The sequence below is a fragment of the Telopea speciosissima genome, chromosome 3 (genome assembly GCF_018873765.1).
Source record: "Telopea speciosissima isolate NSW1024214 ecotype Mountain lineage chromosome 3, Tspe_v1, whole genome shotgun sequence".
Taxonomy (NCBI): Eukaryota; Viridiplantae; Streptophyta; class Magnoliopsida; order Proteales; family Proteaceae; genus Telopea; species Telopea speciosissima.
Genome location: NC_057918.1, coordinates 36,475,512 through 36,503,377, shown reverse-complemented (window position 1 = coordinate 36,503,377; position 27,866 = coordinate 36,475,512).

Here is a 27,866-nt window from a genome sequence, read left to right as displayed (position 1 = left end):
TGGGTTCGTGCCCCCTGCCCACCCCCCCTCCCCCCTCCCCCCTCCCCCCTCCATAAAAAAAGAAAAAAAGAAGAAAACTAAAATCTTGACCCCTATGCGTGTGCCTTCTTCCCCTTATAATTAATCACTACCCTAAGGAGAGAGATTCAATCACACACCACCTAACACAAGAACAATGAAAACCTGGGAGAGCCTTTGTTGGTTGTAGCTAGACCTTAGGATCAAACCCTTCACCTAGTTATAGTCAGGTGGTCGAGTATATAAACTTTAATTATTTTTTTCCCCCTTTTTTGCTTTAAACCATGAAATGCAATGAAGTGTCAAGAACCTTTATGATGTATTCATGAAGGAAAACTAGAAGGTTATGCACGGGTTTAGGATTAGCCTTTATAGCAGGACCTATCTTTAATTTGTTTTGAGTTTATTGTACTTAATGGATCTAAATTGTTCACAACATGCCATTCGCTTTTAATGTGAATCATACAAAAAAATATTCCTCATCAAATCAACAAAGGAAAGGATTAACCATAGACAAATCAAAAGAAAAAACTTATATATGGTGGACAATGTAATAAGTAAGCTACCAAACTTGACAAATGATTAGATAGCTCTCGAATATATCTCCTATCAAATTACTAATCCTTTTTGTTTTTTTGGTGATAAACAAGAAAGATGTATTAATATAAAGAGGTATATACAGTATTCTTGGCTTGTGCATGACGAGCCAAGTTAGAAGCTAAAGCTATACAAAAAGATTCCCCCCGATCTAAAACCTTAACGTCACTAATCTTTTTTTTTTTTTTGGTAGAAACCAAATCACTAATCCACATGACTATAAAGTGGTGGCCTGATGGAAAGGATTGATTAAGCATGATGAAAAGGTTTAGAATGACCTAAAGATTTCTTATTTCATGGAAATAGATAGAGCGGTTCTTTACTCTTTTGTCTTTATTGGCTATTTACTAGTTTGTAGTTTACTTTTTCTTTTTTCAAAAATACACCTTCCTAGGTTGTACCAATTGAAGCTTTCTTGACATGTTTTCATTAAAGTTCCGTAGAGGATTTCTAACCTTATAGAAATATCTTCTCAATTAGTAATATCTTGGGTTGTACTCTTTTTTGTTTTTGATATATTGTTACTATTTATATACCTTTTTTTAATGATAATTGAATTTTTTTTTTGGCTAATGGTCAATAAAAAGATATATTAAAGAAATATGAAAAAGATGTACAAGATTAATATCAAGCAATACTTAGACATACACAAAAATAAAAAATTTGACTTATGACTCTACCTTCGACATTGTCATCAGTAGAGCACAAGACCAAATTCAATGAGCTAAATATTCACCTTCGGCATGACCATCAGCAGGAAACCTTAGCCCAAGACAGAGGGGGATGGAAATTCTGAAAACTAGAAACCCTCATTTTGCAAAATGGAATCTTGATTATCCCAGATTATATCTTGAGAAATAAAATTCAGGTGCACTGGCCAATCATTTGAGGATTGAGACTTTGCTCATTTTAACTAACATATCCGATCCGCTGCTATGATGACTTCTCTATGTAACATATTCACTCCTTTTTATTCTAATGAGAATAGATTTTTCTCTCTTTTTTGCTCCCTTTTTTGTCTTATCTTTAGTGCCTCTATTAATGATCTCTCACCAACTTTGGACTGCTTTGATAATACACAATATAGTACATTTTGCTCTTTCCTTGAGAGTATTGGAAGGCCAACCTCAAGGACAGACTTTGTAGGTTGTGAGGGTGGTCCGTAATGCAAACATGCGACATGTTTCTCGAGTTTAGTTCCATTGCACGTACGGGTAGTGTTCAACACTTGGCTTGTTTACTTTCAAAAATTCTCTTATATGCATTCATAACGGTAGTGGATGAGATAGGTGTCGAGCACTGCCCTAAGATGCAGCATAGCCAAACTAATGTTTCACATGTACTTCAAAAGATCTAGACTAGTTTTTTTTCTTGGAAGCAAAGGAAAATTCAGTGTTGATTAGAAGTTTGCATAAGGAGACCTAAGAGGCCAGCTCAACACATTGCAGTTTCATTAAAACTTGGACTAAACGGGCATATTGTCCATACAATCATACGTCAAATATTGGGAAAGAAGAAAAAGACTACTACTAGAATGCTATTGAGAACTCAAATGCTATTAAGGTTTGAACTGTCAAATTCATACCCAACTAACAAATTTCTTGTACCACCCACATAAATCTGTATGGTTTTTAGAGATATCAAATGTGCATAGCATAGCCTTGATTTTTGTGTTTTCTTTTACAGAAGTAGTAAAAATGTACCAATTCCTCATAATGTTGCAAATTGGGTCATTTTTTTCTTGCATCTCAGGTAATAGGAGTCTTCTTTTCTTGAGGACCTCTTCCTTCTTTAAGCCTTTTTCGGAGTATGAGGCATAATAAATGTTCCCTTATGGGTCCCCCCACCCCCCCCCCACCCTTAAAAAAAAAAAAAAAAAAAAAAAACCTAATATCTTAACTAATAAAAACTTGTGCCTTTCTTTTATAAAATCATTGTCTTTATAAGGAGAGAGGTCCAAGCACACACCACTCAACACAAGAACAAAGAAACCTAGGGGAGCTAGCCTTTGTTGGTTGTAACTATTATTGGTGAAGTCTAATCTCAATCCAGAAAGTGTTGTGGTGATTCTTCAGCGGGTCATTTCGCATTCAAAACGCGCTAGAATGGTAAAAAAATGCATACAACTAATCCATATAGAGTTCATCGAGATCTTCGATTTGATATGTATTTCGCTTATGTTGGTTTAGGTCCGAACCAGAACAGGTGGGTCTCTAGGGGTAGTTTTGTACTTTTTGGGTTAGGGTTTTCTTATATATTGTAGTTACCTCTTTGATAGATAGGAGAGTGAGGGTTTGTATTTGCTTCATAGAAATAGTGGATTCGTTCTATCACTCAGCTGTAGATGTAGCCTTCCTTTTTGGGGGTGAACCACGCAAATCTTCCCTAGAGACCAGGTGGGTCTCTAGGGGTAGTTTTGTACTTTCTGGGTTAAGATTTTCTTATATATTGTAGTTATCTCTTTGATAGATGGGAGAGTGAGGGTTTGTATTTGCTTCATAGAAATAGAGGATTCGTTCTATCGCTCAATCGTGGACGTAGCCTTCCTTTTTTGAGGTGAACCACATAAATCTTGCCATGTGTGCTTGATTTCTCTTTCTCTTTGCATTTCTTCTGCAAAATCGCCTTTCTATTGCGTTGTTTTCTAACAGTAGCTAGATCTTAGGATCGAACCCTACCTTCACCTAGTTACGATCAGGTGGTCAAGTATGTAAGCTCTTTTTCCTTTTTAGCAGGAAAACTAGAAGGTTATGCATACAGTTTAGGATCTACTTTATAGGGGGACCTACCCGCTATTTGCTTTCGATGAGTATCATACAAAAAATTATTCCTCATCAAAATGACAAAGGAAATGATTAACCATAGAAAATTCAAGTGAAAAAACTTATATATGGTGGACGATGTAATATAATAGGCTACCAAACTTGGTCATTTATAATAGGCTACCAAACTTGACAAATGATCAATTAGATAGCTAGGTTTGGACAAAATGATCAATTAGATTGCTAGGATTCAAGTCTATCCAATATCCAATTATAAACCTACCAAATCACAAATCCACATGACATAAAGTGGTGGTTTAATAGAAAAGATTGATTAGGCATGATGAAAGGATTTAGATCACCCAAGGATTTCTATTCATTTCATGGAAATGGATAGAGCGGGTCTCATAGAGAGGCTGTAACCCTATGCTTTCATAGAGAGGCTGTTTCCAAACTCAAACCCGTGATGAAAGTATCTTCCCAAATAATAATATTTGTTCTCTTTTATTGTTTTTTATCAATACTATTTATAAATAGCAAGGTAGTACATTTGCTTTTTCCTTGAAAATATTGGAAGGCCAACCTCAAGGGACAGATTTTGTAGTTTGTGAGGGTGGTCCCTAATGCAAGAATGTGACATGTTTCTGAAAGCTGAATTAGATCCGTTGCATGTATGTGTAGCTCTATGCCTGTATTTTTTTTATTACCAAAAATGCTCTTATATGCATTCATAATCGTAGTGGATGAGAAATAGATGTTGTGCACTGCCCTTACGATGAATTGAACTAAAATTTGACATAAGGAGAAAACTCTGGGATCATGTGTCCACAAAATTCAGTGCTCTATATGACTTAATTACCACTTTGATAGATGTAGGTGCCCTAAGAAGAATCTTATCTTAACTGCTCTTATATGCATTCATAATTGTATTGGATGAGATAGATGTTGAGCGCTGTCCTTACGTGCGATAGATGCACCCTCTATATTAGTCTTATGCACCGTATGATAGTCTTAAGATTTTCAATTCCTTGCTTTGCCACTTGACAAACATGAATTGAACTAAAATTTGACATAAAGAGAAAACCCTGGGATCATGTGTCCCCAAAATTCAGTGCTCTATATGACTTGATTACCACTTTGATAGATCTAGGTGCCCTAAGAAGAATCTTATCTTACCTCTTGGGTAGGAAAACCAAGTCCAAAAAAATTCATAAATTAACCTCAATTGCTAAACTTTTGAGAATATTTCTATGTACGATGATTGTAGATAATCTAGTTTCTCTTTGTCCTCTTATTATACGAAGTCCAAAATACTCTCATCATTATTCTAGAAGTTCCATCCAACTATCAATATTACCAACTAGGCAACTACTACACCCTATGAATTAAGAAATTCTTTCTTCATCATCAATAAAAATAAACTTTATCGAGAATTATCTAGTACAGTTAATAGAAGTGTGGAGCGTAAAAATCCACCCTACTGGTACTCGTCTTCCCTCGCTCACCCCCATAGAATAAGTACCTACTAAAAGAAAATTATTCTTTTCTATTCTTGTATAAAGTGTTCGAAAAGAGTATCCCTTGCCATCGCCAAGGTTAGAAACATTCTCGTGTGAGAATGCATTTGCCGTGTGAAATGCCCTTTAACTTTGTCGACAAATTACGGAATAATTATAGCCACGCGCGTGTAGTTGTCCACGGCGACTGAGAGGTTTCAGATTTGTCAAAACCAATTCAGAGGTGATCAAACTTTTTCTCTCTCTCTCTCTCTCTCTCTCTCTCTCTCTCTCTCTCTCTCCGGCACCGCTTTAGCCCTTTAGTCCTTTTCTTGGTAGAAGTATAAAAATAAGGGCACTCCTACTTCCACCCTTTCAAAAGGTAACCCGCTCAAGATGCCCCACAATATAGAATGACTGGTAGACACGATTGATACCCATATATGTTTATTGACTGCAGACTTTGGAAAAAGAATATTGTTTGGTGGCATGGTTTCTCTATTAAAGGTATGGGCGTATGAAATTATTGTCCATAATTTCTTGGAAGTTTGTTTTTATTTTATTCTTGCGTGGCATGAGTATTAATAATCTTTGAGCATTAAGTAAATTTTTTAAAAATAAAAAGTAGTTGATGTAAAACAAATTTGAAATCTACTTATCTTGTAATTCTCGTTCTTATTTAATGGACCTAAGGAATTTCTCCTAAAAAAAAAATCATTTGTGTTAATGCTCTTGCGTGTATTCTTATTGGCCATTTGGCCCCCCATGTTGGTATAGAGCTACACGAACAAGCATCATCTCTTGCTGAAAGACTAGATAAGATAATTCTTCTAAGGGGGAGGGGAGACTTCTATCTAGGAGCGTGGCCCCTGCATCAGCATGGGACCAATGAGAAATAAGAGTGGGATTTCTATCTTTAATAGGGGGCAGGGCAGTCATATCCTAGGGGCCTATGTGTGGACATAGGAGCCATGCTCTCGGTCAGGTTTCTTTTTCCCTTCTTTTAAATAAGGCCAAGGGGTTGCTATTAGGCTGTGTGGCCCTGGCACTAGCACATGGGCCAATGGGAGAGTGCGCTTATGTATCGAGTTCAATTGGAGGAGGTGGGGTGGTCATTTCAAGAGGCTGTGCCTGAGCGAAGACTACATGTGATCAGACATTGTTCTTTTTCCTTTAAATTAGGGAGAGGGTTCTCGCTGCAGGGGGTGTTTGACCCACCAATGGTGAGGGTGGACGATGGTTGATTAATAGAGGATGGGAGGAGAAAGATTGAAAGAAAATGAACCCACCAATTAGGAAGGTGGACGATGATTGATTAATAGGGGATGAGAGAGAGAGAGAGCTATTGGTATTCTCCCCTGCCAGCTTAGAGATTCTTTTCCCATAAAATATTAAGAATGCAATTGTATTTGATGCTTCGCAACCCATACTTGGAGAAAAGTGAGAAAGCAAACAATTTTCCCTTTTTATTTATTTAATCGTATTCCTTTTGACTCACCTTCTTTTGATCCTCTTCCACTTCCTTTAATAAAGCTTGCTATATATCTTTTAAGTTTTTTTTCCTGAAACATAAGGACTAAAGTAGAGGACCTTGAGGTAGTCTTTTTTTACCAAAAACAGAAAAAGAGGTAGTCTTATAGAAAGGATCCTTAATATAATTAGAAATGAGAGAAAATATAGTTGTACAGATTTCGTATTCAAAGTTCTTGAATACATAAAAAAATTGTTAATTAAAGGAAAGAGATTTTCTCTTATTCCCCTAACAGAGAAAAGGAGGGTAGGGGTAGGAAAAAATAATAATAGAAAAGAGGAGAAAATTTTCCTTCACTAGTGGAAAAGGGTTCACTTATGAATCTATCGTCATTATTATTTTCGTAAAAGAAACTCATTTGATATTTTTTATTAATATATTTTGGGAAATGTATCTTTTCAAGTGCGGACACTAATGCACCACATTTAAGAATCCAATCATCCAATCATCATTTAAGAGGATAAAAAGATGTCACTACCCATGTTTTTGCGGTTGGATTCTCAAGTGTGGTGCACCAGGCTGGGCACCCCACTTGAGAATATGAAAATCTTATATTTTGTAGTTAGTCATTATGATTGTGACAACTTGTTGATTGATATGATGTCTCAAATAATGATTTAAGGGTTTACTTGGAAAATAGGAATTTTTTTAAATTAAGCATTTTTAATGATTCCTTATGAATCCTCCGTGCTCAAAAAAATATGAGATTGATGAATCTACCTTATTGAGTCACTATATTTCCACAAGAAGTTAGAACACAGACTTGGATTAGGTAAATCAACAGACAGGCTTACTGTTATTGAAAATACTAGAAGAAATTATAAAAATTAAAACGTTCATAGTTGGAGTGATAATTACAGTTGTAGTTGTAGTAATATTGATCACTTATTCAATGATAGGGATATTTAGAGTTTTATCTCCAATGACATTTTTTTAGTTAAGTATAAAAAATTTTCTTATGAAATTATCTGTTGATATATTTTTCTAAGCTTTCAAGGCTAGAAAGTCTATAGAAATGTAATGGAAATCCAAACCCATATCACATATGGCTCTCAAAAGATATTAAAAAGATGGGAGAAAAAATGTTACTTGGGCATGTGTGGTGTGTTGCCCTTGCGGCCAGATACATGTGCACACGAAATTACCATCGCACCCCATGGAAAGGGCGGAAAATCCTAGGGGTGCGGCGATCGTTTCGCTCACCTTTATGTCTGGGTGCAAGGGCAATGCACCGTATCCGCCTAGGTAGTGGTCTCTTTCCCTAAAAAGATATGTTGACATCCCTTTTTTATTGTTAATCTTTATGGAATGAATTTGATAGAAGAGAATTTGGTGAACACAAAATACAGGCTCATAGGTGGCGAAATGATCACCTCGCCCCCCATATTAGATGCTGGGGCATGTGCTCCCATTGGCCCCCCTGCACCGGGCTACTCAACCAAGTAATGTTCTCTATCCCACATATATATATATAGGGTATTCTGTGGCAAGACCATATAATCTGTCAGAGGAGGCTATGTGCAGTTTTTATTTACCATCCCATATTATTTTTTGGGGGAAAGTTCTCTGTCCGGGAGTGTGGCCTATGCCAGCACTCCCATGAGTCCATCTCTCTCCTTCCCATTTGAAAAGACACATCTGCCCCACATTTTAAGGAGGAGAGGGATAGACACATGGGAGTGTTGGCGTAGGCCACACTCCCGAACAGAAAACTTTCCCCCTAATTTTTTTTAACTAAAAAGCTTTCGATATTTTCTTTTACCAGAATAATTCCAACATTATTCAAACAGGAGAGGATTATGGATTCCTACAAGCAACTGTGAGAAGAGGAGAAAGATTCTGCACGCTTTACCACTAATGGTGCAGGAAAAAGTATCATTCATATGAGCCCGTATGAGTTTACATAGAAAATAGAAGAAAAAATAATAAAAAAGGGCAAGAGATTACTAATCAGTTGTATAACCTCTGCATCAGCACGGTAGACAATGAAAGTGTGCACATAGGCATTGGTTAAGATGTGATTTTCAATTTTATAGGGGTTGAACGGTCTTTTCTCACATAAAAGCATTGATTTGGATGCGATTTTTTATTTTACTGGGGGTTGAATGACCTTTTCTCACACAGACATTGATTTATGTCTAGGCACAGGAACCACACTAACCACACACGACCGGTTAGCACTCTTTTACCCTAAAATAACCCATTTAATAAGAGGCGATGGGCTTTCTGTAGCACGACAGGGAGTATAGCGTACATCCAATGGTCCACAGTGCTTGGGCACGCAGCCCAACACCCCGTCTATGTGTTGGGCTGCATGCCCAAGTACTGTGGGCTGTCAGATGGTTTGCTACACTCCCTGTCATGCTACAGAGGACTCAAATCCATACAAGAGAGGAAATAGTATTCCCCGATTCTTTTCTCTATTCAAACCTTTTGTTTAGCTTTAGAATTTCACCATTTCCTGCATGGAGGATGGGATTCTCATCCACCCTCCGGGCACAGAGCAAAAAGAACAAGTGGAATTTAGCCCCACAATAGAGGGATGACTCAGCATGAATTGGAATGATAAGCTGTCCACACCACTTTTCTTTGGAGCCATTAGAGTGATGGATGGTATTCTTTGATGGGGAAAGGAAATCTTAAAAAGAAAAAGGAAATAAGACAACAAAGCCAGAAGTATAGAGATTCCAAGGAAAGAATCAATTTTCTTGCAAGTTATTGGAAATGGAATGGAAGGGGGAGAATGGTACCTCACAGGTCACAATTCAATCTTACTACTTATATGAACAAACATTCCATCTTGCTTCTTTACACTTTGATGATGTGACAGTCCATTTCCACATGAAAAAGATTGATATTCCACAATGTCAAATTTTCATTTTCGTATTCCTTTCAATAAAGTGTCTATGTTGTTCTAGACTAGATTTCCAAAGGTTTCAATGGGCTTGGGATATGTTATTTGGGAGACGGTTCTCAATCTGGCAGCTTGGCCCTTGCACTAGCGTGGAATAAATCACAACATCAATAGGTGTGGGGTTTTTGCATTCATGGGGAACAGGGCGGTCATTTTGCCTTCCTTTGTGTGTAGGTACAACTGCCATGCTGTCAGGCAGGGTTCTTTTTCCCATATTATTTTGAGGGAAAATGGTCTTTGAGCTGCCAAATAACGTACGTACTCTAACATCTCTGTGTCTATTTTTTTACTTCTCACGTGAAATGATTTTGTTGCCCACTTGTTTACACCCTAAAATTACTAATTAATTTGTCATGGTTGACCGATGTAATTTGAGCAATAAACAAGATCGATGAGGAAGCTTGATCTTCTATGAAAGAGAAGAGTTAGTGGGGTTAAGACTGTTACAACCGAAAGGTGCCCAATAACCAACACCACTATGAGGAGTGGTTACCAAAAGACAAGTGGAGTTAGGCAGTTTCAGTAACTCCAAGAAGGATCTTTATCCTCTCAGGTTCCTTGCCCGGTATAGTTCGTCCGATTCCTCTCATAGGGGGTGAAAATGACGACCTTACCCCCTGCCCGGTGGTGTCCACCCCCCTTTTATTAGAGGCACTAGGAAACTGTACCGGGCAGAGAACCTGAGAGGATAATTTTCTCTCCATGAAAGGAGGTTGGGTAACTCCCACAGAGACATTACCCTCGCAAATATAAATATTAGAATTCAATAAGCGAGGAGGATCTCTTGATCAATCAAACAACCCTTTATTTATTTATCATTACTTTTCTCAGTGTAATCTTTTACTTTCCTTAAGTGTATCTCTTACCTTGACCATTTTGGTCATCCTATCTATCAAGTTTTTCTTTTGATTTCCCTCGATGGTATGTTATTTGGATATACTAGTATCAAAGTCAATAGAACTTTTGATCATCTGTCAATTAATTACTTGGTTTTATGATTGCTCTTTTCTTCAAGCATTGCAATTTGGTTTTTATCTTTTAAAGTCTTTGGAGCAATCGAGGCAAGAAGAGGATCCACATTTCCTGATTAGAAGTTAGTCATACAATTTCTCTCAATTTTGAGTCTCGGTGACTCTGGCACGCCCACACTCTCTATCATGTACCACCAATTATGGTTGACCGACAGTAGACTGAATGTTTGAGCGACCAAAAAAAGAGCTAAACACCACCTATGTACAATACCATTTTATTGCACTTCATTGGTGCGCTCTTACTATACCACTTGCTCAAAGAACCCTCTCCATTCTTTTTATTTTCAAAATTTGACGATTGTGTTAAGGAGTTGGCCTAATGGTCTATCTAACTATAGGATATTAGATTATTAGGTGGTCAGACTTAATATAGGCCACGTAGGTCTTTGAATCTCGATCAACTACCCACATGGGGACGGGTGGGGCCAAATCTGACCCCTCCATGGGTAGTGGGTCCCGCACCCTAGAGGTGGGTCCCACACCCCATGGAGGGTTCAGATCTGCTCCCACCCGTCCCCATGTGGGTAGCAGATCCAAACTCTCTTTGTCTTTTGGGGCTAAATTTTGCGTATAGTAGTCCCGTGATCCTCTGATTACCTGTTAAATTTGAACTCAATTCGAGTTTTCTATGCGGCAGGACAAGTCTTTGAATATTTATTATGGGAGAATGTTCTCTGTGCTAAGGGCGTAGGCTGCGCCCAGACACATGGGGGTGGGCGCAATGACCACCCTGCACCTTGAGTGGCAGGCCTATGTGTCTGGGCGCAGTCGCACTGCGGCACAGTGAACATGAGCCCCTTTATTTTTTGAAAACAAATAAGCACCTATAGATACAAGATAATTCATGAGGATAAATGATTGAGTTTTATGGACTCCATGCGATCAGTGGTGTATTACCCACTGTTTTAGGGAATCCAACTCTATTGCAAACTCTCTCGCTAATTTTGCAACCAAGAGGAAAACAACTTTTATTTGGAATTCCCCCCTGGCTTCATTTTGCATACTGTAAGTTGGGAAGCGTTTGAGCGCCCCCACTATAGATTTAAATAATTTGTATGTTTGCCAGTCCATGAAATTGGCTCTCTTTAAGGTTCTTCTTTGCCTTTCCTTGTAACATAATTTTTCTTTTCAATATACATCTTGCTGATCTTTAACAAAAAAAAAGTTTTATGGTGAAAATTGACATGTCACCAATCTAATGATGCCCTTCTTATTCAACGATTGAATTTTCTAAATCATTCTTCTATGTAGCATATTAAGGCTGTGTTTGATATGCATTGTTGGTTGATTTTGCATTATTATTTAAAAAAATTACATTATCATCCCCTGAGGTTTATATTAAATACAAAATGATCCTTTGTGTTTCTAAATTATATAATCACCCCCTGATAGGTTAGTTGTTACAATCAACCCCAACTGTTAGGGTGTTGGTTAAGTTTACCTTCAAATGACTAATATACCTTTCTAAGTTATGAGCTTACCATTACCATTTTGCCCATAGGGTATTCCTTACGGATTTGCAGCATTGCTCAATGTCACCAGAGAAGAGGTGGGGGGGGGGGGGGGACGACTAGCAATCAGAGGAGCTGTTGTTCTCCGATGAAGCTAAACCTGGGTCTTCCATCCATATTTGAGAAGCTGGAGAGGAAAAATGAGAATTGATGGAATCAAGTGGAACTTAAAACCAGAAATGAACACAGAGAAAATAGGATTGGAGAGAGGTTCGATTGGGGTAGGTTTTTTGGCAGGAATGAAGAAAAATGAAAAGAGGGTTTCAGTCGGTGGTACTCGGTCTTGCAGGAAGGGGTTTCACTTCTGATTTTCTTAATCGATTGGGTTAGGTTTTTTGGCAGGAATGAAGAAAAATAAAAAGAGGGTTTCAATCGGTGGTGCTCGGTCTTGCAGGAAGGGGTTTCACTTCTGATATTCTTAATCGATTTTTGATTTGCTGCTATATCGATCACTACTACTGGAGTCCTTTGACGAATCGAAGATTGTCTAATGCTATTGCTGCCCTTTGTGGATTTACTGAAGTTGATGTTCTTGATTTACCACAAAAAAAAAATAGAAGTTGTTGTTCTTGTTTCCGTACTGCTGGTTGTTGATGTTCTTGGTTCTCCGATTGGAAACCTGTGTAGCTTACGTTTGGTGCTTTTGATTTTATACTCTTTAACGGTGCCTTCTTTCTTTTTGTGATTTGGATCAATTTCTATCACGATTTAATGGAGACAATCGTTTGAGAAGAAGGCAAAGTTGGCATTTTACATTGTATTATTTAACAGTAATTGATAAATGGTATTATATGAGGGTAAAATTGATATTTTATATTGTATTATTTAACAATAGAAACACAAGGGGTTGCTCTATATTTAAAACAATCCTCAGGGGGTCACAGTGTAATTTTTCCTTACTATTTTTATCATCCCAGAATGCAAAATCAAAGTAGAATGCATACCAAATGCAGCTTAAGTGTGATGCGTATGAAAACTTCCATGGGTGGACGGTCAACCGACTGCAAGAAACTTTTTTCTTTTTTTAGTAATAGGTAAACGTTTTTAGCTGAAAGAGATTTTTATGGCTGACAATAAACTTCAACAATGCTAAGGATTTCATGAGTTCGGTTTGTTTACAAATTGGTTTTTTTATATTTTTAAGGTCGGAAGTTCTCTGTGCAGTAGAGCAGGCTGCGCCCAGACACATGGGCTGCCCATTCAGGGGGCAGGATGGTCATTTTGTTTATTCTTATGTGTCTGGGTGCAGCCTGCACTACTGCACAGAGAACATTTGGCCTATTTTTAATTTGGCTCAAAGCCTGCGTTTAAGTGACAAAAATCTTAGACTTTCTTAACAATAAGTAGTGTATCAATAAGTGGGCCCATTGGGCCCCTGCTGGCCTCTTATGGGTCTTTGTCTGGCCCATTATGGGTCTTCTCAATTCTCACACACAAAATAAAAGGAAAAGAACGCCACCTGATCATGTGTTCCACATGGTTCCTGCACTTAGACATAGAAGCACGTGAAAGTATCACGTTGTCTAATGGAAAGGTGGAAATACTGCCCAAGGCGATGCTTGCGCACACACTCCATTAGCCAGCACGTGCATGCAAGCTCTAGAGGCCCAGGCAGCGATCTCTTTCCCCAAAAAAATTGGACTTTTGATTTATAATTAAATTCTTTCTCCTCTTAATTAGGGAATTAAGACTTTTAAGGTAAAACTCAATGTTAAATGATGTATTATGTATGACACGAAACTCATTTTTTTTGTCCACTTTTTAATGTGATCATCTTCTTTAGTCATTAGAGGATGAGCTTCTAGCCCAGTGGCCAGCCTCCACCTAGTGGGAATGGTGTAACCAGGGTTTAAATCCTACTCCCCACCCTTCTTGACATATAGTAGTACTAGTAGGTAGGTATATTAAGTGTTCATTTCTCTACTTTTTCCAAGCTCAAAATAGCCCCAAGGGTTGTGGGTTTTTTTCTACCAATTGAGGCCATCCCTTCACCAACCCATGGGAATGGTCTATAGGATTCATAATTGCTCCTTTTACTACAGGATCCATGTAATCAGATGTTGAGGAATTTTCTTTTCTATGGATTGTGGGTTGGCTAGGAAGGAAGATGAGGGTTTTCCCACAAATGTTGATGGCTTTGAGTCCCCCCCCTATTTCCTCTCTTCAGAGAAGGAGAGGTATTGAGATTGATCATATAGGGAAGGGAGGACCTTTTGTCTGCTTTAAAGAATAGGGGCAAGGAAAAGTCAATAGTTTTTTAATTTTTTATTTTGATGAAAGTGTAATAACACAAAGCACACACCAATCCCAAAAGGTTATGTGGTTAACTAACTTTTAGGACCTGGGAAGGAAAAGTCAGTAGTTGCCTAATTTGTTTGAACAACCTGAAGAAATTTAGGACAAAAAGCTCCTCAATATCCCTAGCAGTAGCAGAGTAAAGCAGATCTACGAGTGCCATTGTGCTAACGCGTGCACTGTAGTTTTTCAGCTTGGTTTTGGCGTGCGCTGACTCTCTGCAGTGTCACCCTTTTTTTGGTTGAAGGAGACACGACTTTGGTCATCGTTGACAAACACCTATGCTAATAGACGAAGAAGTGGAGAGTTGGGCTCCAATGTGGGCCTAGAACTAAAAAAAAAAATTCAATCATGGGGATGGGTAAGCCTTGGCTATTATTAAAAATTTAGCGAGAAAGAATGCAACCTAGGTGCATGCGGTGAGCTGCCCTGTGCCCAGACATTGGGCACGCAGAATGACTGCCATCCCCCATGGAAAGGTGGAAATTCTTGGAGGCACAATAATCATTCTGTGTGCCATGTTCTGCATTCTCACAAAAGATCCTCAATGTCCCTATGCAATAGAGGAGTAAAGCGGATCTACAAGTGCCATTGTGCTAACGCATGCACTGTAGTTTTTCAGCTTGGTTCTGGCGTGCACCTGACTCTCTGCAAGTGTCACCTTTTTTTTTTGGGTTGAAGGAGCCACAAATTTGGTCCTCGTTGACAAACACCTATGCTAATAGACAAAGAAGTGGGGAGTTGGGCTCCAATGTGGGCCTAGAACTAAAAAAAAAATAATCAATCATGAGGATGGGTAAGTCTTGGTTGTTATTAAAAATTTAGAGAGAAAGAATACTACCTGGGTGTGTGCGGTGCGCTGCCATGTGCCCAGACATTGGGCACGCAGAATGGCCGCCATCCCCATGGAAAGGTGTAAATTCCCGGAGGCACGATAATCGTTCTGTGTGCTCTTGTTCTGCATTCTCAAAAAACTCCTTAATGTCCCTATGTAGTACTAGAATAAAGCGGATCTACGAGTGCCATTGTGCTAGGCGTGCACTGTAGTTTTTCAACTTGGTTCTGGTGTGTGCCTGACTCTGTGCAAGTGTCACCTATTTTTGATTGAAGGAGTCACGACTTTGGTCATCGTTGACAAACACCTATGCTAATAGACGAAGAAGTGGGGAGTTGGGCTTCAATGTAGACCTAGAACTAAAAAAAAAATTCAATCATGGGGATGGGTAAGTTTTGGCTATTATTAAAAATTTGAGAGAAAGAATGCTATCCGAGTACGTGCGGTGTGTTGCCCTGCACCCAGACATTGGGCATGTAGAATGACCGCCATCCCCATGGAAAGGTAGAAATTACTGGAAACACGATAATCATTCTGTGTGCCCCTATTCAGCATTCTCTTTCCAAAAATTTATTAAGGTTCTATTTGTTTCTTGCAAAAAAACAATACAAAAAAAAAAAAACATTTAAGTCAAATCTATATCAAATTCTTTGGAGAAATATTTTTTCTATCATAGTTTCATCAAAGATGAAGAGATGGACTTCGGAACAATAAGTCTAAGGATGTCAATTGGGACGGTTCCTGGTATTTGGGATGGGTTCATACCGGTATTGGTATCAAAGGTGTCAATCGTAGTATCGTTTCATTTAGTAAATGAGACCAAACCTAAGTCCCGGTCCCAATTATTAATAGGATGGGACGATACCGGTTCTTAAATGGTTCTAGGCCTAATAAAAAAAGGGAGAAGAACTTTAATGGTTCCAAGTTGGTTCCATTATTAGAAAACAACTTAGAAACAAAATTAAAACAAATTTCGTGATTTTACTTCTTCATACTCGTTGAGATCACATGTAAACTTCTCAAATTATTGAGGATGAAATAAACAAGCTCATATATATGGTTTTATTGCTATCACTAAACAAGTTTATAGAAATAGAACTAAAGGGTATTAATAGTTCCGGTATCTAACCGGTATTTTAGTACTGGTACCATTTGAAGTCCTTTCCCATTTATTATTCGGTACCAAAATCAGATCCCAATACACTTATTTATTAATGACACAATCCGGTATCGATTTTTAAAGGGACAGTTCTGGGACAATTCCTGGTTTTGATCCCAAATTGACACCCTTAAATAAGTTTCATCATTAAATTTCTCTAGGGAAATTGGGTTTAAGAGTATTTTATTGTTGAGTTTCATTGATTCTAACTGATTCTGCTCCGGATCCCGATTCTCCTAATTTCTTATATTTAAACCTGGTTCCACCCTACTAATAAAGATCTGAAATACCTTCCTATGTTCAATCAAAAGGTCAAATCTCGTGACTTAAAATATTCTCTTTTCTCTATGGATGATGGAAAACTCGATCTAAACTCTCTTACAAAACTTTTACTTGAAATTTGGAATTGGATCGAAAAACCCTATGCCCACCTGCTCACAAAATTTGACCCCATTTGATCTACAGAGATAATAGGGTGATAATGGAAGGTTTTCCTACTTTGCTAAGAAGTCACACATTTTGTGAGAGGCTCTCCAGGGTCACACATTTTGTGTGATCACCAACTTACCGTTGTCAGAAGATAAATATGTGAAATCTTTGGTTTTAAAACATATGCTTATTTCCATTTTAATTTTAGGTTTTCCTAGCTACTTTGGTAAGTAGTCACACATTTTGTGAGAGGCTCTCCAAGGTCACACATTTTGTGTGATCACCAACTTACCATTGTCAGAAGATAAATATGTGAAATCTTTGGTTTCAAAACATATGCTTATTTCTATTTTAATTTTTTCTTTTCATCTCTTTAGTCGCTAATGCATTTGAGGTACATAATCTTGTAAATTATAACATTGTATTTTTGGTTGAAACATTGTTTTTAGGGAAATGGTTCTTTGAACCACTAGGGTATGATACGCTAACACCTCTATGTCTATCTCTTCCTCTTCACATGAAAGACCTCACTGTCCTCCCATTAAAACGACCTTTTTATCACATCTCATTGGTCTCCTTACTCTTCCTTATATTTAATTAGTAAGTTAATTTCACTTTCTACCAAAATTTTCAGTTTTCAATTATAAACAATAATCCCTGACCTGAACATTTTAAATAACAAAATTTTCTACTATTTCAACATATGCTATCCTAAACTCCACATAAAATTCGACAAAAAATTCCGGAATGGATTAAGAATGCCCACTTAGCGCAATAGGGGATGAACAAACTTCAAGCTTTATTTCTCACTTATAGGACAAAAAAAATTCCATCTGAATCACAATTTCCAATACAAAATTTCATATTTTGGGGAAAGAGGATCTTTATCATCTCTATTTATCAGTCCCTCCATTTTCTTCTTTTCATCTCACAGGGAGGCAGAAATGACCACCTTACTCTTTGCCAAACACACTGCCCGAGTGGGATCCACTCCCCCTATTAGATGAACGAAAGAAATGGAGAGGCAGATAAATGGAGACGATAATTTTCCGAGGGGGGGGAGAATTTTCCTTCACCGCATTGGAAGGTTCCCCGTTCACCACACAGCATCCTTGAGGTTCACAAAACCCTGTAGGGTAATAGTACGTTACCCAAAATACTCTGTAATACCCTCCCAGCGTATCTGAAGCCCCACAATGAATGGATTTCCATTCACCGTGGCCTTAGGAAATCTTGGACAAAAAACACTATTAAAAAAAAATAGATTATCATTTTAGAAAGGAATTTTACATGTGGACCCAAATTTTGTAAAGAAGAGAATTGCAGAGAAAGGAATTTCCTATATCATTTTAGAAAGGAATTTTGTAGAGAAAATAAAATAGTTTTATTACTAGAAGCACACAAGGTAATTAATAGAACCCATGCAAATAATCTCCAAACAAATGTTTGATCAAGGCCTCATGGTTCTTCTTTTTCTTCTACCTATGACTTCTTTTCTACCCACCACGACTTTCCTTGCAGGACTCTTCGCATGCGGGAGTGCAATTAAGCATGCAACGCTGGACGCAGCCACTCTGCCCTTCACAAGTCCTTTCGCATGCCGGCTTGTAATTCGGCGTGCAGCGCTTGATACAATTTTGCAAATCATCATCAGCTTGAACAGAGGCTGGAGACATGATCACTAACAGAACGATGAAGAGAGCAACAGCTACTTTGTTCAAAACCATCTTTTGTTCTAAACGCTTTTTAAACCACCTTAATAAAGAATGAAAGAGAATATATATAGCTGTTGGATGTTTGAAGTGGGTAAGGTTGCGTACATATCCTCTTCAGACCCTATAGTAACGGGAGCCTCGTGTGCTGGAATGTCCTTTTATTAAGGTTGAAACGGTTGAGATGGGATGGGATGGGATGGGATGGGATGGGGTGGGATGTGAGTTGTATTTGAGAGTCAAAAAGGAAGGAAAAAAAAACAAGAAACACACTACTCAAGGATTTCTTACTAAAAAATAATAGGAATTTATGGAAAATCCTATTCTACTTAAGGGGAGTATGATTTGCTTCCATGTCATATCCTTGGAATATTTATTATCATACCTATTATGGAAGAAAGTTTCTTGTTTGGGAGTGTGATTCCCGTGCTTACATCCTTGTGTCTATCTTGGAAAATTATCTCCTTTAGGTCCCTGTCTGGTATAGTTCTCCAATGCCTCTAATAAAGGGGGTGGACCCCCTCTAGACAGGGGTATGGTGGTCATTGCACCCCCCTGATTAGAGGCACTGGGGAACTGGTCCAGGTAAGGAAAATAACTTCTCTGTCCTCATAGATTGAACCGAAAGGGGAGCATTGATTGGGACTCATGTAGGCATACGAGCCACGCTCGTAGACATAAAACACCTCCCTACTTTTATATATAAATCCATTCTCCTCCCTTACCAATAAGAAATCTATGTAGATTTCCTCTCTCTCTCTCTCTCATATAATTGGTGACATAATAGTTGTACCCAAAGAGAGACTTGACAGGGGCTGGACCCTAAACATCGGAATGAAACACAAAGCCATACAGTCAGTGGTCAGATTGAGGTATAAACAGAATTCTTGTAACTCTTGGATTCTGCAGAAAAGATTCGGGTGAGGTTCGACAATTTCAATTTGCAGATTTGGACTATATGTGCAGTTGTCCAGGGTACCAACTCCAACATTAACTTCTATTCGATGATGCAAAACGCATGGACCTTCAGGGAAATTGAAATATTCTTTGATTGTTACCAAAATAGAATCATGGTCCTCTCCAGTTTTCCCCTGTTGCAACTCTTTCAACTATAAGTGAGTTGGGCTTAGTAGGGAAGGGAATGAGGCTTTAAGGAGGAAGTGAAGGTGCAATTGTTCTTGAAATCTTCGTTGATGGTAGCAACTAGCAACTGTTGCATGTCAGAAAGCAGCTTCAATAGAATGGGCTGCATTCCTAGCTGCATTCCAAATATCTAAGAATGGAATGTTTACCAAACAACGTATTTTGCAATCAAGAACATGTTCTTAAGCCAAAACGCATTCTAAGAATGCATACCAAACACTGCCGTAAACTCTCCCCAATTTTTTCTCTCACACCTACAAAAGTATAATCCAGAAGTAAGAGTGAGTGTCAAGAAGCCACCGACATCAGGGTTTTGGGGATTTTCTCTCTTTCTCTCTCTCTCTCTCTTCTATGCCTTCTCATTCTCTCTCCCACATCTCTCTATCTCCCTCCTTATTTTCTAAGACTATCTCTTTCCGCTTAAGGAATTCAATTAGGATCTAAAGGAGGTAGGATATCCAAACAAAGAATAAAACCATTCACTCGCAATGCGGTGCATGACAATTTCAGTGAGAGCAATGTTGTTGGACAAGGTCACAAGGGTCTTTGGAGAGGTTTATAAAGGCTTTATCTTGTACAACACGAAGGAATTTCGGTGAAAGATATAACCGATTATCATAATCCTGGTGTAGAGGATGCTTGTAAGAGAGAAGTAGAGTTGATATGTGTAGTAGTTAAACCGAATTCTTCTTTGTCTAAACACCAAATGTACGATGTGTTCACTCCACATTCAGTGGGAGTAAATCCTAGCAGAGGTCAAAGGGAGGGGAAAACCGAATAGAAACTGTTCAACAAAACCTAAATACTTTTAGATTTTGGTTTGGCAAGCTTAAACCAAATGATACTCAAAACGACGTCTACGAATTATTGAGGATGAAATAAACAAGCTCATATATGGTTTTGTTGCCATCACTAAACAAGTTTATAGAAATAGAACTAAAGGGTATTAATAGTTCTGGTATCTAATCGGTATTTCATTACTGGTACCATTTGGAATCCTGGTCCATTTATTATTCGATACTAAAATCAGATCCCAATACCACGTTGTTTATTAATGAGACAGTCTGGTACCGATTTTTAAAGGGATGGTTCTGGGACAATTCTTGGTTCTGATCCCAATTTGACACCCTTAAATAAGTCTCATCATTAAATTTCACCTGGGAACTTGGGTTCAAGGGATTTTTATTGTTGATTTTCATTGATTCTAATTGATTCTGCTTCGGATCTCGAATCTCCTGATTCCTTCTATTTAAACCTGGGTTCAACCTACTAATAAAGATCTAAAATATCCTTCCAGTATTCAATTAAAAGGTCAAATCCCGTGAATTAAGATATTCTCTTTTCTCTATGGATGAAGAAAAACTCGATCCAAATTCTTTTACAAAACTGTTACTTGAAATTTGGAATTGGATCGAAACACCCTATGCCCACCTACTCTCAAAATTTGACCCCACTTGATCTTCACAAATAATAGGGTGATAAAAGAAGGTTTTATTTCCTACTTTGGGTGAGGTCACATTTTGTGAGAGGCTCTCTAGGGTCACACATTTTGTTTGATCACCAACTTATCGTTGTCAAAAGATAAATATGTGAAATCTTTGGTTTCAGATTATATGCTTATTTCCATTTTAATTTTTTCTTTTCCCTTTAGTCGCTAATGCATTTGAGGTACATAACCTTGTAATTAAGTTATAACATTGTAATTTTTGTTTTTGCTGAAACATTGTATTTAGGGGAAAGGTTCTTTGAGCCACTAGGGTAATATGCTAGCACCTCTATGTCTATCTCTTCCTCGATCTTCACATGAAAGACTTCACTGTCCTCCCATCTAAGACACGTTTTTATCGCATCTCATTGGTCCCCTTACTCTCCCTTGTATTTAATTAATAAGTTTCACTTTCTACCAAAATTTTTACTTTAATTTCAATTATAAACAATAATCTCCCCCCCCCCACCCCCAACCCCACCCCCACCCCCACTTTTATATAAAAGATTATCTACTATTTCAACATATGTTATCCTAAACTCCACATAAAATTCGACAAAAAAAATTCCCAAATGGATTAAGAATGTCCACTTAGCGCAATAGGGGATGAACAAACTTCAAACTTTATTCCTCACTTTTCCTCCTAATATAGGACAAAAAGAGATTTTATCTAAACCGTGGAGTTTTCCTTCACCACACACCATCCTTAGGGTTCACAAAACCCTGTTGGGTTTTAATTTATTATCCAAAATACCCTCTAATACCCTCTTGCGCGCATCTAAAGCCCCACAGTGAATGGATCACCGTGGCCTTAGGAAAACTTGGACTTTTTAGAAAGGAATTCTATATATGGACCCAAATTTTGTATAGAAGAGAATTACAGAGAAAATAAAATAGTATTATTAGAATAAGCACACAAGGTAATTAATAGAACCTATACACATAATCTCCAAACAAAGGTTTGATCAAGGCCTCATGATTCTTCTTCTTCTTCTTCTTCCTTTGACTTCTTTTCTACCCACCACGACTTCCCTTGCAGGTCTCTTCGCATGCGGGATAGCAATTAAGCATGCAACGCTGGACGCAGCCACTTTCCCCTCCACAAGTCCCTTCGCATGCCGGCTTGCAATTCGGCATGCAGCGCTTGATACAATTTTGCAAATCATCATCAGCTTGAACAGAGGCTGGAGACATGATCACTAACAGAACAATGAAGAGAGCAGCAACTACCTTGTTCGAAACCATCTTTTGTTCTACACGCTTTTTAAACCACCTTGAGAATACAATAAAGAATGGAAGAGAATGAGAAAGTGAGCTCGATATATATAGCTGTTGGATGTTTAGAGAGGGTAAGGTTGCGTACATATCCTCTTCTGCAGACCCTATAGTAGCGGGAACCTCGTGTGCTGAGTATGTTCTTTTTTAAGGTTGAAACGGTTAAGATGGGATGGGATGGGATGGGATGGGATGGGAGTTGTATTTGAGAGTCAAAAAAGGAAGAAAAAAAAACAAGAAACGCACCACTTAAGGGATTTCTTACTCAAAAAATATAGGAATTTCTGAAAAATCCTATTCTACTCAAGTATAATTTGCTTCTATGTTATATCCTTGGAATGTATATATCATATCATACCTATTATGGAAGAAAGTTTCTTGTTCAGAAGCGTGGTTCCCGTGCTTGCACCCTTGTGTCTATTTCTTTTTTTTTTTTCCATAAAATAACATTTTCGTCCTCTTAGATTGAATCAAAAGGGGATCACTGATTGGGATTCATACAAGCGTAGGAATCACGCTCTCAGACAGAAAAAACTTCCCTACTTTAGATCTTTTTCCCATAAATCTATTCTTTCTCCTTTTTTTTTATCCGAACGTTTAATTCAATAATACTTCTTATACCGTATATATCTGTATATTTGATAGAAATCGTGTTTTTTAAAGATTTCCATTTTGTACCTGTATAAATACGTATTAATCGCATATAATACTTTTAACTTGAAATATTAGTTTCTGTACCAAAAAAAAAAAAACAACTAAAGATAAAATTAGAAAACACGCAAAAACCCCTCAATTCGCAAAAAGGGGAAAAAATCTAGCCGTCTGTTGCAGTGTTGCGGTTGCTGCCCCATTCACTGTTTCATCTTTGTCTCCGTTCAACGGCGGCCGACGAGATTCAAGGTTCAATACCCCCAGCCCCTGTGGCCCTGCCCCCTTCCTATTCTCCGTCTCGGTCAAGGTTAATTGCAGCGGCCCTTTCTCCTCCTTTCGATCCTGTAAGTTTTTTGATCTTCTTGTGTTAATTTTTTTGTTTGATGAATGTCTTTCTGCCACTTCCTATTGTTTTTTGTTTGTAACATCTTGAAGTGATAAAAATAGAATATGATTAAAAGAGAAATAGGGGACAATGAATTCCAGGGATTAAAAGAGAAACAAGAGAACGATATCTTGATATTAGAAAACTATTCATCCTTGTTATATATCCTAATCGATTGTCTTTTCTTGATGACTCATGGTACCGTCAGATTGGTAGAAGCTTATAGATTTCAAGGCCTGAGACAAATTTCTGATCTGCGATACTGGCTCTATAAGTGATTCTGATCCTTTTCTCTATCTAAAATCATATTAACATCAAGCCTGAAATTACCCACTCTCTGGGAATCTTAATTAGTACATTTCTCTCAAGGAAAATTGGTGACAATCTTGAGAGACATTTGGATTTATTCTCTGCAGCCCAAGTGTATGGAGAAGAGAACTCAACTCATTTGTTAGAGACAATGATGAACCCCACTGAATTCCATAAGACCACAACTTTCCCTTGAAGCAACAAAACCACCTCTTCATACGTTGGATCATGTATACATAATATAATGTTTTCCTTGTTCTCCTATATACAAAATTCAGTAAGACTCTGTACAGTTTTTATTGTACTAAAGGAGATATTTTCATGCACTTTCTTGAAAGATTTATAATGTTTTTCTATTTTAAACCATGGTTGTAATCATGGATATAGAAATTCTTGTAGATGAAATGAATAAAATCATTGTGTATATGCTATTATTTTGTTTATTAGGTGGTGAATATCTGTTATATAGTAAATTTATGCCCGTATTTTTGCTTATAGAGTGGCCATATTAAACATGTATCATATTATTGCCGTATGCATTTTATTACGCCGGATTAATGAAAAGTATTATTGTCATCTAGTCCGTTTAATTGTCGCACGTATCCATTCCCATTCAATTGCAGTTCCCGAACTTACTAAGGATTTGTCTCTCCCTTGTCAATAAGAAATCTCTCTCTCTCTCTCTCTCTCGCTTAGTTGGATAACTTGGATCTTTTAGGAAACTTAAAACCCCCAATCTTATCTTTCTATCCCCCCCCCCCAACCAAATCTTAATATCTTATATTTCTATTCCCACGTCCAAACATCCCCTACCCTAAAATCTCTCTTTCCCTAAAGTTTCGTAGTTAGATGTTTTAGGAAACTTAGGCCATGTTTGGTATGCATTCACATTCTGAGAATGCACATTCTCATCCTCAGATTGTAGAATGCATTCTTGACTATGAATGAGAACATCATTTGGACACATGCTGGCTAAAGTGAATTTTTTATTTTTAAGATACATTCAACATTTCATCGAAAAACTTATAGGCAACTTTGGGGCTTGTTTTGTCTGCAGCGGTAGTACTCTCGATCCGATATCTTTCTCATAGAAATTGGGGCACTAGTTTGGCAGTTCCCTACGAAAGAAAGGAACAATTAAGAGATGAATGAGTGAGCATTGAACAAAACTATGACATGCGACAACGACCATTGCTCCTCGCTCTATCTCATCGATCTCAATCTGAGTGAGATGAGCAGAACTACCCTCATTGGGGTTTCGTCTGAATCTCTTCCGACTTTTCGCCATCTCCTCCCCTTCTGTCGCACCTGATTTCTCTAATCTTCACCTGTCCATATCTTCCAACTTAAGATGCCAAGGGAAGCGACAGATCGAGGTGCTCATGTGTATAAAAGAAGAAGCGATCTCTTCGTCGCCCGCATCCTTCAACCGCGTATTAGTGGCCCTTGTTTCTGCAGGACATTTTGATGAAACCTTGCAGTTGTTCTTGAAGATCATCGCTATTGGAATTCTTCGTCCAAATAGTTTCACTTGTAACAAAGACATACAGTCAGTGGTTAGATTGAGGTATTCTAACAGAATTATCATAACTCTTGGATTCTATGGAAAAGAGTCAAGTGAGGCACAACAATTTCAATCTGTAGATTTGTACTATGTGCAGTTGTCAAGGGACCAGACCAACTCCAACACTGAGTTCTATTCGATGATGGAAAACATATGGACCTTCAGGGATATTGAAATATTCTTCGATTATTACCAAAACAGAATCATGATCCTCTCAAGTTTTCCCCAAAGCTTTAGCTTTATGTCGTAGCATACCTGTTACACCGAGAATAATTATCTATGAAGGTGACATAATAGTTGTACCCAGAGAGAGACTTCATAGGGGCTGGACCCCAAACATCAAAATGGATCAAAAGCCATACAGCAGTGGTTAGATTGAGGTATTCTCACAGAATTCTCCTAACTCTTGGATTCTGCTAAAAAGAGTCAGCTGAGGCTCAACAATTTCAATCTGTAGACTTGTACTATGTGCAGTTGTCCAGGGGACCAATTCCAACGCTAACTTCTGTTCAATGATGGAAAACATGTGCACCTTTAGGGATATTGAAATATTCTTCGATTGTTACCAAAATAGAATCATGGTCCTCTAGTTCTCCCCAAAGCTTTAGATTTGTGTCTTAATATACCTGGTACACCGAGAATAATCATCTATAAAGGTAACATAATAGCTATACCCAAAGAGAGACGTACCAGGGACTGGACCCCAAACATCGGAATGGATCACAAAGCCATACAGACGACGGTCAGATTGAGATATTCTAATAGAATTCTCCTAACTCTTGGATTCTGCGAAAAAGAATCGGGCGAGGCTCGACAATTTCAATCTGCAGATTTGTACTATGTGCAGTTGTCCAGGGGATCAACTCCAATGTTGACTCCTATTTGATGATGGAAAACATGTGGACCTTCAGGGATATTGAAATATTCTTCAATTGTTACCAAAACAGAATCAGGGTCCTCTCCAGTTTTGCCCAAAGCTTTAGATTTGTGTCATAGCATAACTGGTACGCCAAGAATAATCATCTATGAAGGTGACATAATAGTTGTACCCAGAGAGAGATTTGGTAGGGGTTGGACCCCAAACATCGAAATGGATCACAATGCCATACAGTTAGTGGTCAGATTGAGGTATTCTAACTGAATTCTCCTAACTCTTGGATTCTGCAAAAAAGAGTCGGCTGAGACTCGACAATTTCAATCTGCAGACTTGTACTATGTGCAGTTGTCCAAGGGACTAACTCCAACACTAACTTCTAAGCTTTAGATTTATGCTATAACATACTTGGCACATCGAGAATAATCATCTATGAAGGTGGCATAACAGCTGTACCAAGAGAGAGACTTGAGAGGGGTTGGACCCCAATCATCGGAATGGATCACAAAGTCATACAATCAGCGGTCAAATTGAGATATCCTAATACAATTCTCCCAATTCTTGGATTCTGCAAAAAAGAGTCAAGTGAGGCTCGACAATTTCAATCTGCAAATTTGTACTATATGTGCAATTGTCCAGGGGACCAACTCCAATGCTGACTTCTATTCGGTGATGGAAAATGCGTGGACCTTCAGGGATATTGAAATATTCTCCGATTGTTATCAAAACAGAATCATGGTCCTCTCCAGTTTTCCCCAAAGCTTTAAATTTGTGTCGTAGCATACCTGGTACACCGAGAATATCATCTATGAAGGTGGCATAATATTTGTACCAAGAGAGAGACTTGACAGTGGTTGGACCCCAAACATCGGAATCGATCACAAAGCCATACAGTCAGCGGGCAGATTAAGGTATTCTAACAAAATTCTCCTAACTCTTGGATTTGACAGAATAGATTCAGGTGAGGCTCGACAATTTAAATCTATAGATTTGTACCATGTGCAATTGTCTAAGGGACCAACTCCAAGCGTGGACCTTCATGGATATTGAAATATTCTTTGATCATTACCAAAACAGAATCATGGTCCTCTCTAGTTTTCCCGTATTGCAACTCTTTTAACTATAAGTGAGTTGGGCTAGCACGGAAGGGAATGAGGCTTCAAGGAGGAAGTGATGGTGCAATTGTTCCCGAAATCTTCATTGATAGTAGCAACTATGCCATGTTAGAAAGTAGCTTCAGTAATCCATGAGTCGACTGCGATGGTGGAATCTTAAGCGAAGAAGAGATACAACCATGTATCTATTCGCTCATCGACTTAACAGAGAATGAGGACGTAGAATGGGGAAATCCTATTCTAGAATGGGCTGCATTTTTAGCTGCGTTCAAAATATCTAAGAATGTAATGTTTACCAAACAATGTATTTTACAACCAATAACATGTTCTTAAGCCAGAACGCATTCCAAGAATGCATACCAAACACTACTTTAAATTCTCCCCAATCTTCTCTCCCTCTCTCTCACACACAAAAGTATAACCTAGAAGTAAGAATGAGTGTCAAGAAGCCACCAATATCAGGGTTTAGGGGATTTCCTCTCTCTCTCTCTCTCTTCTCTATGCTTTCTCATTCTCTCTCCACATCTCTCTATCTCCTCCCTTATCTTCTAAGGCTATCTCTTTCCGCTTAGGGAATTCAATTAGGATCCAAAGGAGGTGGGAAATCCAAACTAATCATTCACTCACAATGTGGTGCACGACAATTTCAGCGAGAGCAATGTTGTTGGACAGGGATTTTTATCTGTTCCATTTTTGACACGTTCCATTTTGCTCCATTACCCCCTTAGATGGCCGATACATGACATACCTAAATCCTACGGTTAGATTTAGAAG